Source organism: Etheostoma spectabile, unplaced genomic scaffold (assembly GCF_008692095.1).
Source record: "Etheostoma spectabile isolate EspeVRDwgs_2016 unplaced genomic scaffold, UIUC_Espe_1.0 scaffold50, whole genome shotgun sequence".
NCBI lineage: Eukaryota > Metazoa > Chordata > Actinopteri > Perciformes > Percidae > Etheostoma > Etheostoma spectabile.
Genome location: NW_022605620.1, coordinates 280,921 through 292,669, shown reverse-complemented (window position 1 = coordinate 292,669; position 11,749 = coordinate 280,921). Strand labels below are relative to the sequence as shown.

The window sequence follows — 11,749 nt, the reverse complement described above, 5'->3', positions numbered from 1 at the left end:
TCTGCACTCGACTCACATCGGGGAGGGACAGTCGTCCCCAAAAAAACCAAAAGACGAACCAACCTGAACACATGGCGACCGACATCAGCGACTTCTGCTGAGTTTTCTCTCCCGTTCTCCTGCAGACTCGCAGTAACACATTGTGCTTGTACACAATCATTTCTTTGGGTTATTTTAAATTAAATGAAGTGTGGTTCACGCTGCGGGCCACGGAGGCATCTCATTGGCTCTTTCCGAGCGGGCCGCGAGGCTGTGGTTGGTGGGCGTCGTTACAGGATTACAGCAGCTGCACATGACGGCTCTTTTTCGCTTGTTTTTCAGAGCCCAGAAGTTATTTATTGCTGTCGGTTCGGAAAGACTATTTCAAACAATAGATACAAAAACCATAAATATGGAAATATTTCCCAACCCTGCCTTTAATAATGCTCAGGTGATGGTTTGCCCCAAACAGCTCAGCAGCTGTAAGTGGATTTCTCCACATCATGGGTCTCAAACTCGCGGCCCGGGGGCCAATTGCGGCCCGCGGGATGATATTTTGTGGCCCCCTACTTGACATCAAAGTTAAGTGTTAGTGCGGCCCGCGCGTTCTGAAACTTTTTGTCATTGCGCTTGTCATTTATGGGCTACCGTAGTAGTCTCCTGACAGCGGCGTAATGGTTGTCAAGCTAGCTAAGTACTCTTTGCGGCAAATGCCTGAGGTTTGACAATGTGATGTCTGTTGTTGTGAAATTCACCAACCATATCAGATCTAGGGGCTTAAAGCACCGGCAGTTCCGCGCCCTGTTTGGAGGAAATAGTTTTTTTTTTTTTAATACTTGATGCGGCCCAGCCAAACCCAGACTCTACTTCCAGCGGCCCCCAAGTAAGTTGAGTTTGAGACCCCTGCTCCACATGTTGAGGCGTAATGGTGCGTTCAGGGGCCAGTGGTGCCGCGCATTACTTTATAATTTGTATTTATTCACGCTTTAGTGCGCCCGTGTAGAGCTGTAGGCACAACAACTAGGGCCGCAACTCACTGATTATTATTTTAATTGTCAATATATCTGTTTTATTATGCTCTGGAGGAATGGATTAGTTGGTCTTGTGTTTCCCAACAAGCCCCAAAGACGACGTCTCAAATGTCTCGTTTTGTCCACAACTCAAAGACATTCAGCTTACTGTCCCAGAGCAGAGAAGACACTAGAAGACATTCACATTAAACAAGCTGACACCAGAGAAGTTTAACTTTTTTTCTCCATAAAAATATACTAATATAACTAACAGATTGACGTATCTCTCCATCTTTAACGTGACTGAATTAATGAACACTGTTGCTGCTTTGCAGCTGTTGAGGAAGTCCCGGATCATGGCGACGTGTCGGGATTCATCACAACACCCGGTGGAGCGGACAGCTCGGTGAAAGTCACTGCCTTCAACAGGAAGTGACATCACGTCTGGATGGCTGCGTCCGTCGATGCAGCACGAGGTGCACATTCAGCTCCATTTAACCCTCGTGGTGTCTTCCCGTCTAAAACTAAAATCAACACTTTTGTTGGCGCTTTTCATCTTTTTCTTAGGGTTTTGTCCCTTTTTTCAACACTTTTGACGCTTTGTTTGTCACTTTTTTGGACGTTTAACACTACGCAACACTAACTTATTAACTTTAGTTTTACAGTTATTTTTGGAATTTGTGGTCAATAAACCTCATTTATAGGAAATTATACCTAATGTTTGAGTTAGAAAAGCAGAAATTAGGAATTATTGAGACTAAAACTAAAGGAATGGATGTTGATGATAATCACAGACTGGAATATGTCAACTTTTACTCAAACTATTTCAACAACACTTCACTTTGTTTTACAATGCTATAAAATATAATAAGACCCAAAATTAAGAAAGTAGAGATTTGTACTTGCAAAGAGCGTTGGGATCAATCTGTTTTTTGGGGATTAAAAAGGACCTTGGTATGACAACATGAGATGACATGGTACAACATGGGACAACATGGGGACAACATGGGACAACTTGGGACAACAGTGGTACAACATGGGCAACATGGGGGCAACATGGGACAACATGAGGGCAACATGAGACAACATGAGGCAACATGAGGAGCAACATGAGGCAACATGGGAACGAACATGAGGACAACCCGGACACAACATGAAGACAACATGAGTAACCATCGAGGCACATGAGGCAACAGGACAAGACAACATGAGACAACAGTGGGCAACATGAAGGACAACATGAGAAACATGAGGTGGCACAGAGGACAACATTGATGACACAGAAGACACATGGGCAACATGAAGACAACATGAACGACATGATGGCGCCTGTGTTCACGGAATGTCCGCGCATACAGCCCTCGCTCTGCTCTCTAAGACATTTCTGGTGCCTCTGTTTATCCTCTGTGGTCAAATCCTTTCAACTACAGAAATGCTGTCTCTGCAATTAGTACAGTGACCGGGACTCAACTGCTCGCATTAGGTACCTATGCAGACTTTGTATTACCTGGAACAGATTTTCTGAGTTTTCCCCTCCTACACTGGAGTTCCCCGCGTCATCACCGGAGTTACCGTTGCTTACTTCGGGGCCGTGGTAGGAGAAGGAAGCGGGCATCTGAGTGCTGGCCCAGGCTGAGGCGAGTCTCGTGGTTCCATCGGGGCGATGGGAGGGCCAAATGGATCCAGAGCTCCTGGGAGTGAGCGATGCTTGAGGCCGGTCCCGGTCTGCGAGGACGTGGCTGTGTTCATCGCCTGTGTGGAGCCTTCTCCGACTGATCTTCCCACCGGCTGTTTGCCGCCGCGCGCTCCCGTCAGCGGGTCCTGCGTACGGTTTTCTCTGTCGGACGGATCTTGCCATTCCATCCTGTGCCATACCAGCCTTGGTCACAAACCTGCCCTACCAGAATTGCCTTAAACTGCCGCGCTCCATTGACAAGCAAGGCTTTACCCTGAACAACCCTTTTGACTAAGGAAAACTTGGACTTCCTATTTATTCAGAGACATGGCAGCGTGAGACGAACACGTTCCTTAAAGAACTATGCCCCCGGACTGCTCCGTGTTTGGAACTCCCCGGCTTTGCGCGTCGGGAGGCGCCTTGCGTTGGTCTTCCGGGAATTTTTTCCGTCCGCTGCAGTTTGATGGGCAACCGCTTCGCCCGACACCGTTGAGTCTGCAGATTTTTAAGGTTGGAAATCTACACCCCTTTACTGGTTTTAGTTTACCAACGTCCCCTGGTCCTGCACGCACATTTCTTGATGATTTCTCTGAGCTGTTAACTATCTACATTAAACTAGATCGCGTTTAATCCTTGGGGCACTTTAATTTGCATATTGATGACCTCTCGTGTTTCGACTGCAGTTGAACTGTTGACAATATGGATCTTTCAACTTTGTGCGCACGTTTCCGGCCCCACGCATAAAAAAGCCAAGTTGGACCTGGTACTTTTCTGTGGCCTAAAACATTGATAAACTGAGTGTTGATGATCCTCAAATTAGTGACCAATTGTTGTGTTTATTTGATTGTCTCTTACCACCCCATGCCCCCGCCGGTCTCTCAATTTGTAACACAAAAACGCAGTATCAGTGAACAACACGTTAGCGTGTTTCTCTGCATCTTCGTTGAAACTTGCTCCTTCATTGATTGGATGATGTGATTCATTGTGCAAAGTTTCAACGACCCACTGTCTGTCGGTTTTGGAGCTTTGGTAGCAACGGTTCAAAAACGAGTTCAGGTTCACAAGAAGGCCTCTCATGGATAAATGACAATATTTGTGTAGCTTTAGGAGACAATGCCGGAATGCTGAGCGTCTGTGGAAAGCCACTAAATTAGGTACCACAGACTCATTTAAAAGACATGATGCACTATCTAAATGAACTTATAAGCAGGCCCCTCAGCTTATTTTTCAACCTTGTATCAGGAAATCAGAAAACATCCAAAAGTCTTGTTGACACCATTAAAAGCTTCTGCCACCCCCAGCTCCTCTGTGCCCTTGTGTCACACATGAGGATTGTAACAACTTTTGATTTTTTTTCTTGACAAAGTACATGACATTAGGGCCAGTGTTAATCCTCCACTCTTCGTGGTTCTTCACTGAGTCTCTCTTCTGTCGTCTTGGTCGTCCTTCCTCCTGTCAGCTTACAGGATGTGAAGACCACTAGAACAAGAATATGAAACACGTCTTCGCAGCCCAGTTGACATGTCCCAACAAATCTATTTTGAAAAATTTGATAATCTCGGGGCCCCTGTGTGGAACAATATCATAACCTGGTCACTTAAATCTGGCACAGTCCAATTACTTCAAACACGCCGTGGTAATCCGTCACTTAAAAAGCCCACATCTGACCCTTCAGAACCCAAAAACTACAGGCCATATCTAAACTTCCATTTATCTCCCAAATCTTGGAAAAAGTAGTTGCATGCCAGCTGACATCCTTTATGGAGCAGCACAACTTGTTTGATACTTTTCAATCTGGCTTTCGAAAATCTCACTCCACTGAAACAGCCTAATCAAAGTCTCTAGTGATGTGATGATGGCAGCAGACTCTGGCCCGCTACACTGTACGTGAATTTGATTTGACATCGGCTTTGCCACTGTGGATCACGGTATATGATCAATAGGCCTTCCACAATGAGATGGGACTATCAGGATCTGCCTTCAGTGGTATTCCTCATCCTATATTTGTGACAGAAACCTTCAATCTTGCTAGTAAATAATGGTTCAGTTCCGATGTGACAAATTTGTCTTGCGGAGTGGCACAGGGTCAGTTTGGGCCTATTTTGTTCTTACTGTACATTTTGCCACTTGGTCAAATTATCCAGCTGTTTCAACAGTGTACGTACCATCTTCTACGCTGCCGATGTTCAGCTGTATGTCTTTTAATGATGCCGAATTTCACCGTTGCCTCTGTTTCTAGTAGTGTGTCCTCCATCAAACCTGTACCTGGCTAGCCACAAACTATTTACAGATAAATTCAAACAAGACTGAAACGCTGATTTTGCCCCAAACCTAAGATCCCGTATCACAACCAGCACGCGGCTCTCGCCTGTCCTTTCTGTCAATCCAGCCTCAGACACAACTGGGGGTTGTGTTTGACCAGGCCCCATGTCCCGGAGAACACACTCAAAACAGCCTCTGTTCGAAATTGTTTTTGTCACCTTAGAACCATCTCTAAAATTCCCCCCGCAAACCATCGTCTGCGCAAAGAAGGATCTGGAAATGATAATCTCTGCTTTTCACTCATCACACGACGCACCCTCACTAACTGGTCAACGCTGTTTTACCTGTTGAATAAGTCTGCTTTAACAAATTGCAAATTGTTCAAAATTCTTGCTGCAGACTTTACCAGTGCGCCGCTCGGAAGTGTCATCATATACTCCCTGTTCTGTTTGGACCTCCAGGGCTCCCTGAAAAATATCGAGATTGATTTTAAGTTTTAGATGGCTGACTTTCAGAGCCTTAAACGTCCTGCCCCACTTACACTCCTGGACCACCTTTTGAACCGTATTCCCTGACCGCATCTCGGTCTTCTGGCCAGAACCTGGCCGTTGCGTCACTAAGACCCGTTATGAGACCCGAGGGTGGGACAGTCATTTCGTCTGTTGCTTCCCAACTGTGGAACGCCCTGCCCTGTCCTTGCTTCTTGCAGGACACTGTCGTCTCTTTTAAAAAGATCTGAAAACCATAGTCTGTTTAAGAAGGCTTTTGGTTGATGGATTTTTGCTAGTGTCCTTTTAATTTTATATATTTTATATACATTTTATACGCTTTTTTTTACTTACTCTTTTTGACGCACTTGTGATTTTGTATCTGAGAAAAGCGCTTTATAAATAAAATTTACTTACTTACTACTTACAAACATTAGGGAAAGGAATACAACATGAAGACAACATGCAGGACAACATGAAGACAACATGAGACAACAGGAGGACAACATGAGGGCAACATGAGGACACACATGAAGACAACATGAGGACAACATAGGAGCAACACTGAGATAACATGAGACAACATGAAGACCAACATGAGGGCAACATGAGGACAACAATGAGACAAATGAGCAACATGAAGAAACAAACATGAAGACAACCATGGAGGCAAACATGAAACACAACATGAAGACAAAACATGAGGACAAAACATGAGGGCCAACAGACAACTGAAGACAACATGGGAAAAATGAGGGGACAACATGAGGACAACATGAAGAAACATGAGGGACAACCATGAAGACAACATAAGACAACATGAAGGGCAACATGAGGCAAATGAAGACAACAGAGGGGGACAACCTGATGGACGAGGACAGCAATGAGGACAACATGAGGGCAAACATGAGGACAACATAGAAAAGAACAAACATATGAAAAAGAGCAGACAACATGAAGACAACATGAAAAGGCAAACTGGGAAGACAACACAGAGGACAAAATGAAGGGCAACATGAGGCAAGACATGAGGGCAACATGAACGGACCAAAAACATGAGGACAACATGAGGACAACATGAAGGCAACATGAAACAACATGAGGACAACATGAGACAAACATGAAGACATACATGAAGACAACATGAGTAATATTCTTAGTGACTAACACATATTTGTGTGACTAATCGATTCGTTGATTTCGTCGACAGAGCTGTGGCTTTGGAGGACTAGAAAAAGCACGATATATGTTAATTACCATCTTTAAAACCGAGTTTCTACACAATTAATCCCGTCAAAGCACCACTTTATATCTTGTTTTAACCAGAAATGTGCTTCAAAGTTTCTTGGAATGAGAAATTAACCCTCATCTTGTCCTTGGGTCAATTGACCCTATTATTTATTTTTTAATCACAAAAAACGGGTCTTTGAAATAAGCCTGAAATAACTTTGGGAAAAAACAACAAATAAAGTGTCAAAATGTCGGAAAAAGCAATAATTGTGTTGAAACACCTTTTTTTTCATGTTTGACGGGAAGACAGCACAAGGGTTAAGCATGAATAAGCATCAAAAATGACTCATCAACTAAGACATCTTAGTCCACTTAGACCAAAACCTCAGATTAGTCCACTAATGGACCACGAGGGGCGGCCTAGTGGGCCCGCATCGAGTTTACAAATCCTGCTACGGCCACGCCAAGACCCCGCCTTAATGTAGCCTTCTCACCTGCTTATGGCCGGCGTCCATGTACAGGGAGGGCTGTAGTCAAGACCCCTTAGTCGAGTCCTACTTGTCCAAGACCAGGACTAGTGGAGTCCAAGTCCAGACCGAGTCCAAAGAGGTTCGAGTCCGAGTCAAGACCAGTCCAGGACACAAAAAAAGGTCTTATGCATGACAGTATCAAGACATCATTTTTGGGTTTCACTTTCCCTCCTATTATTATCAACATAATAAGACCCTGGACTCGGTCCACTAGAGCCACGTTGTCGGACCAGCGGCCGAGACCGAGACAAGTCCGAGTCCAAATACTAGCGAGTGCGAGACAAGTCCGAGACCATAGAAAAACGGTCTTGAGTCCGGACTCGAGTCCAAGACCGGACTCGAGTAATACACCGAGAGAGGAAGAGGAAGAGGAAGAGGAGGGACATCTGAGTTCAGCCGGTTATCCTGGAAATTAACATCCGTCGATCCAGACGTTACGTAAGTATCGTGATAATATCTTATCCAGGGCCTCTGGGGCCCCCCCCCCCCCCCTGTTTTGCATATTCACACAAGGACTTGTCTGTATTTGCATGATTTTCATCTGGGATTATCAGGGAGACCAACCATGGTTTATGCAAAGCAGCACACCTGCAGCACGTCATCCAGGTACAAAACCAATTTAACCTGAACAGGAACCTGCGAAAACCAGTTTTTAAAACCGAGTCAGGGCCCCGTTTACAACTTTCCTGTATAATAATATAAACGAATGAAACCTAAATGTGCTGTGCCTTGTGTCAAAACGTAGTAATATTAGATTTAACCTTTTTCCTGTGTTGTTCCTTTGTGATTTGCTTGCTAGAACAGTCTTAATGTTTTTTAATGTATCGCAATGACGTCTGTCCACAAACTACAGTCAAACCGTGAAGGTGTGGAAATCCGCCGCCCAATCTCTTGAAAAAACCTTTTCCCACATTAGCAACGTGTACTTAAAAACTGGTATGTGCCTATGTTTAGATAGGAGGCAAGGCAGCTTTATCTTGTAGGGCAACATTTCAGCAACAGGGCGATTCAAAGAGCTTTACCCAAAATCAGTTAAACAGATAAAACACAAGTCAAACAGTTAAAATCATAAGCATATAAAACACATGAATAGACAGTTAAAACAAATAGACACATAAAAACACAGAATAAAATTCAGTGCAGCATAAGAAATTAATGGTTTCAGAACACGATCACAGTTCCCCGCTTTGGGGAAATTACGTCACTCATTCTGTCCCTGACAGAATGAAATATCAGTGATAATTTTACTTTAGTAATTTAGTTATCTAATTAGATAACACATGCCTGTAATTAGGAGTCTAATCTGATGTATTACACTGGGTAGACTGTAGCCTACTGTGGATGGCCGAATCTGCGTGTGTGTGTGTGTGTGTGTGTGTGTTGTGTGTGGGTGTGTGTGTGTGTGTGTGGGTGTGTGTGTGTGGTGTGTGTGTGTGTGTGTGTGTGTGTGGTGTGTGTGTGTGTGTGTGTGTGTGTGTGTGTGTGTGTGTGTGTGTGTGTGTGGTCTTTGTTAACTGTATTAGTGGAGTCCAAAATCATAGGGTCAGTACTAACTTGTGCGGTGTGTGTTTTTTTGCAAAAAACAGAATATGGGCACTTATGTGTTGTGGGGGGGGGGGTGGCCCAAACTTTGGGTGTGTGGTGGTGTGGTGTGTGTGTGTGTGTTACGTTAGTGTTCAATGTAAAAAAAACAATGAGCAACATTGAAAAAAGTATTGGAATAAAAGACAAAAACCGTTAGAAAAAAATAAAACCATCGATTAGCACCAAACAAAAGTGTTGATTTTCATTTTGACGGGAAACAACCAGGGTTTTAAAAACAAAAATGAGATTTTTTTATTATAATTTTTTGGCGGGCGAGATGTACATTATATGGGGGTCGAGCCTCCCTAAAAAGTCTAAAATCGCCACTGCTTTCCAAATATATTTTTTAAGACGATTCATTTTGTATTTTAATCCGTTTTACACCAAAATCTAACGTTTTGGAGGGTTTTTTTTTTAAAAGAAACTCCGTTGCCTGTTACGCCTCCGTTTCCCTGTTACACCCATAGACTGTATATATGTCTATGTTGAACGGTTGGAGCACGAAGCCAGAGAAGAAGCGTTTAAAACGAAGGGTTACGTCGCGTTTTCATCGGCTAATAATGGAAAATACTCCTGAACACTGAGAGGAGTCCTCATGCCTCGCACAGACCGTAATATTAATAAATTAAAATTAACAGTCTGCGGTGCTTCGTCCTCTCACTCCACCAAGAGGCGCCCACCAGCACGGCATCAAGAAGTAAGTTAAACTGCTCTCAGCGAGATTTACCCACGAACACTCTCGCGTTTGTCTTTGAAAATCAGCCCTTTGTTGACGCTTTAATCGATGTTTTAACTTTTTCTTACTTGTTTTGTCCCTTTGAGTGAGTTCCACCTTTTGTATAAGTCCTTGAAACGGGTTAAAGATGGGAAAGCCCATGATTTGGTTGATTTACTTTAAACTTTTAACCGGGTCAAAAGGGAAGACTTAATTTGAGATAGTCCCTTCTATTTATTCATTCCTATTTTTTTTTTCTTCGTAATTTTGATTGTTATGATGTGCTCTTATTTTGTATATATATATAATATATGATATATTATATATATATTAAAAAGTTACAGTACTCCCCTCTCTTCGCTGTTTAGCGTTAGCCTCGTTAGCTACGTCACACTGCCAACAGGTGTAGTGGCGAGTTTCGTGTACCAGCTGGAAAAGTGCCTCCACCGTCACAGATTCACGGATACGCTTAACTATCAAAAAATGATAGACTTCAGATTTTGGTAACACTGTTTGATGACCTAAAACAAGATTTATAGTTTATAATTGTACTTTGTTTCTGAAATAAATCGTTTTTGCATGGTTTCCCCCTGTGGAGCATTTTTCAGAAGGATGCGAAACGCGCCACACCCCCCAGAAGGCGTACGTAAACTTTCGTACGTAACTCGTACGTAAACGTCTTGTTGGGGACCGTGACCACGGCTGGATAGCTAGTTTGTCTCGTTGTAAGCACACTGTCGAATAATATTCACTAGTTTGTCAACTCTACACACAGGTGTTATTGCGTTGATCCGGCTACTTAGCGTTAGCTCCGCCTCTTAGCGTTAGCTAGCTGTCTGAGCTAAAGGCTCTCTGAGCCGAGTCTCGCGTTGCTAGGCGACGGATCTAGGGACCGTCCTATTGGCGGAGTAGTGTCACCGTTTGCATTGCAGTAAACCCAATGGGCAGAGATGGCAGAAGACCTACTCACTTCCCGTACTCAGAGATAATACAATACTTGTGTTGGTACGGTACTTGTGTTGTATGATTTAACTTCTTACTCAAGTAAAAGTAACGAAGTACAGCTTGGAATGGACTTAAAGTATAAAAGTAAAAGTAGCCGGGTGAATGACAAACTCCCTGAACCAGACAGACGTTACTAGAGAAACTACAGGGACATGGAGGAAGGCTCTTTATTCTTTATTATTAATTATTTATTCTTTATTATTTTTATTTTCCTTATATTCCATAGGCTACATGTTAATGTCTGTCTCCAACAGGCCTAAACATATACAAAACACATAATAACACATATAAAACATATATAACACATCATAAACAAAAACACATATTATTTATTGTGCCAGAGACTCTACATTCTTTTTTATTTTTTATTCATTGGCTACATGTTAAAGTGCTGTCTGCCAAATGTCCTAAACTATCTAAACATAAAAATATATATAAATAAATACATTAATAAAACATAAATAAAACACATATCTTATTGTGGCCAGAAACTCTATTCTTTATTCTCTAAATGCCATAGCTACATGTTAAATGCTGCCTCAGCAGGCCTAAAACATATAAACATTTATAAAAACACTAAAACATATATAAAACATAATTAAATAAATAAAACATTTTATCATTGTACTCCAGGTTAATCAGATTGTGACCGGTTGCAGGGATGAATTCAGTTGTGTATTTGGGTTTCTTCCCTCCATTAGATTCAATTTGGTATTAAAACTTATTAAACTTATGGGACTAGATGAGGACTGGATGAGGACTGAGAGAGGACTAGATGAGGACGGATGAGGATGGATGGAGGACTAGATGAGGACTAGATGAGGACTAGTTGAGGACTAGATGAGGACTGGATGAGGACTGGATGAGGACTGGATGAGGACTGGATGAGGACTAGATGTGGACTAGATGAGGACTGGATGAGGACTGGATGAGGACTAGTTGAGGACTGGTGTGGCTTATGAGGATAGATGTGGATAGTAGGACTAGATGAGATCTTGATGAGGACTAAGATGCAGGACTGAGTTGAGGACAGCTAGATGTGTGTAGAGATGTGGACTAGCTGAGGACTAGCTGAGGATCTAGATGGGACCTAGATAGGACTCGATGATAGACTGGATGAGGACTGGATGAGGACTGGATTTAAAGCTGGTTCTGGTTTCCAACGCCCCCCCCCCCCAGGTGTGTCCTGTTACCAACACCAGACGGAGACAATTCTCTCTTTGATGCTTGGTTACAATCAAAACACAGTGCAAATACATACATGGGTCGTG

General features: G+C 43.1%; 1 long non-coding RNA gene across 1 annotated transcript; it reads right to left on the bottom strand.

Moving 5' to 3' along the window:
- Nucleotides 1–1,125: 1,125 nt before the first annotated feature.
- Nucleotides 1,126–8,947, bottom strand: LOC116686818 (uncharacterized). Its single transcript, XR_004331373.1, has 2 exons — nucleotides 8,910–8,947; nucleotides 1,126–1,232 (listed from the first exon to the last, which is right to left on the bottom strand). It is a non-coding gene; the product is annotated as an uncharacterized LOC116686818 (long non-coding RNA).
- Between the last annotated feature and the right edge of the window lie 2,802 nt (nucleotides 8,948–11,749).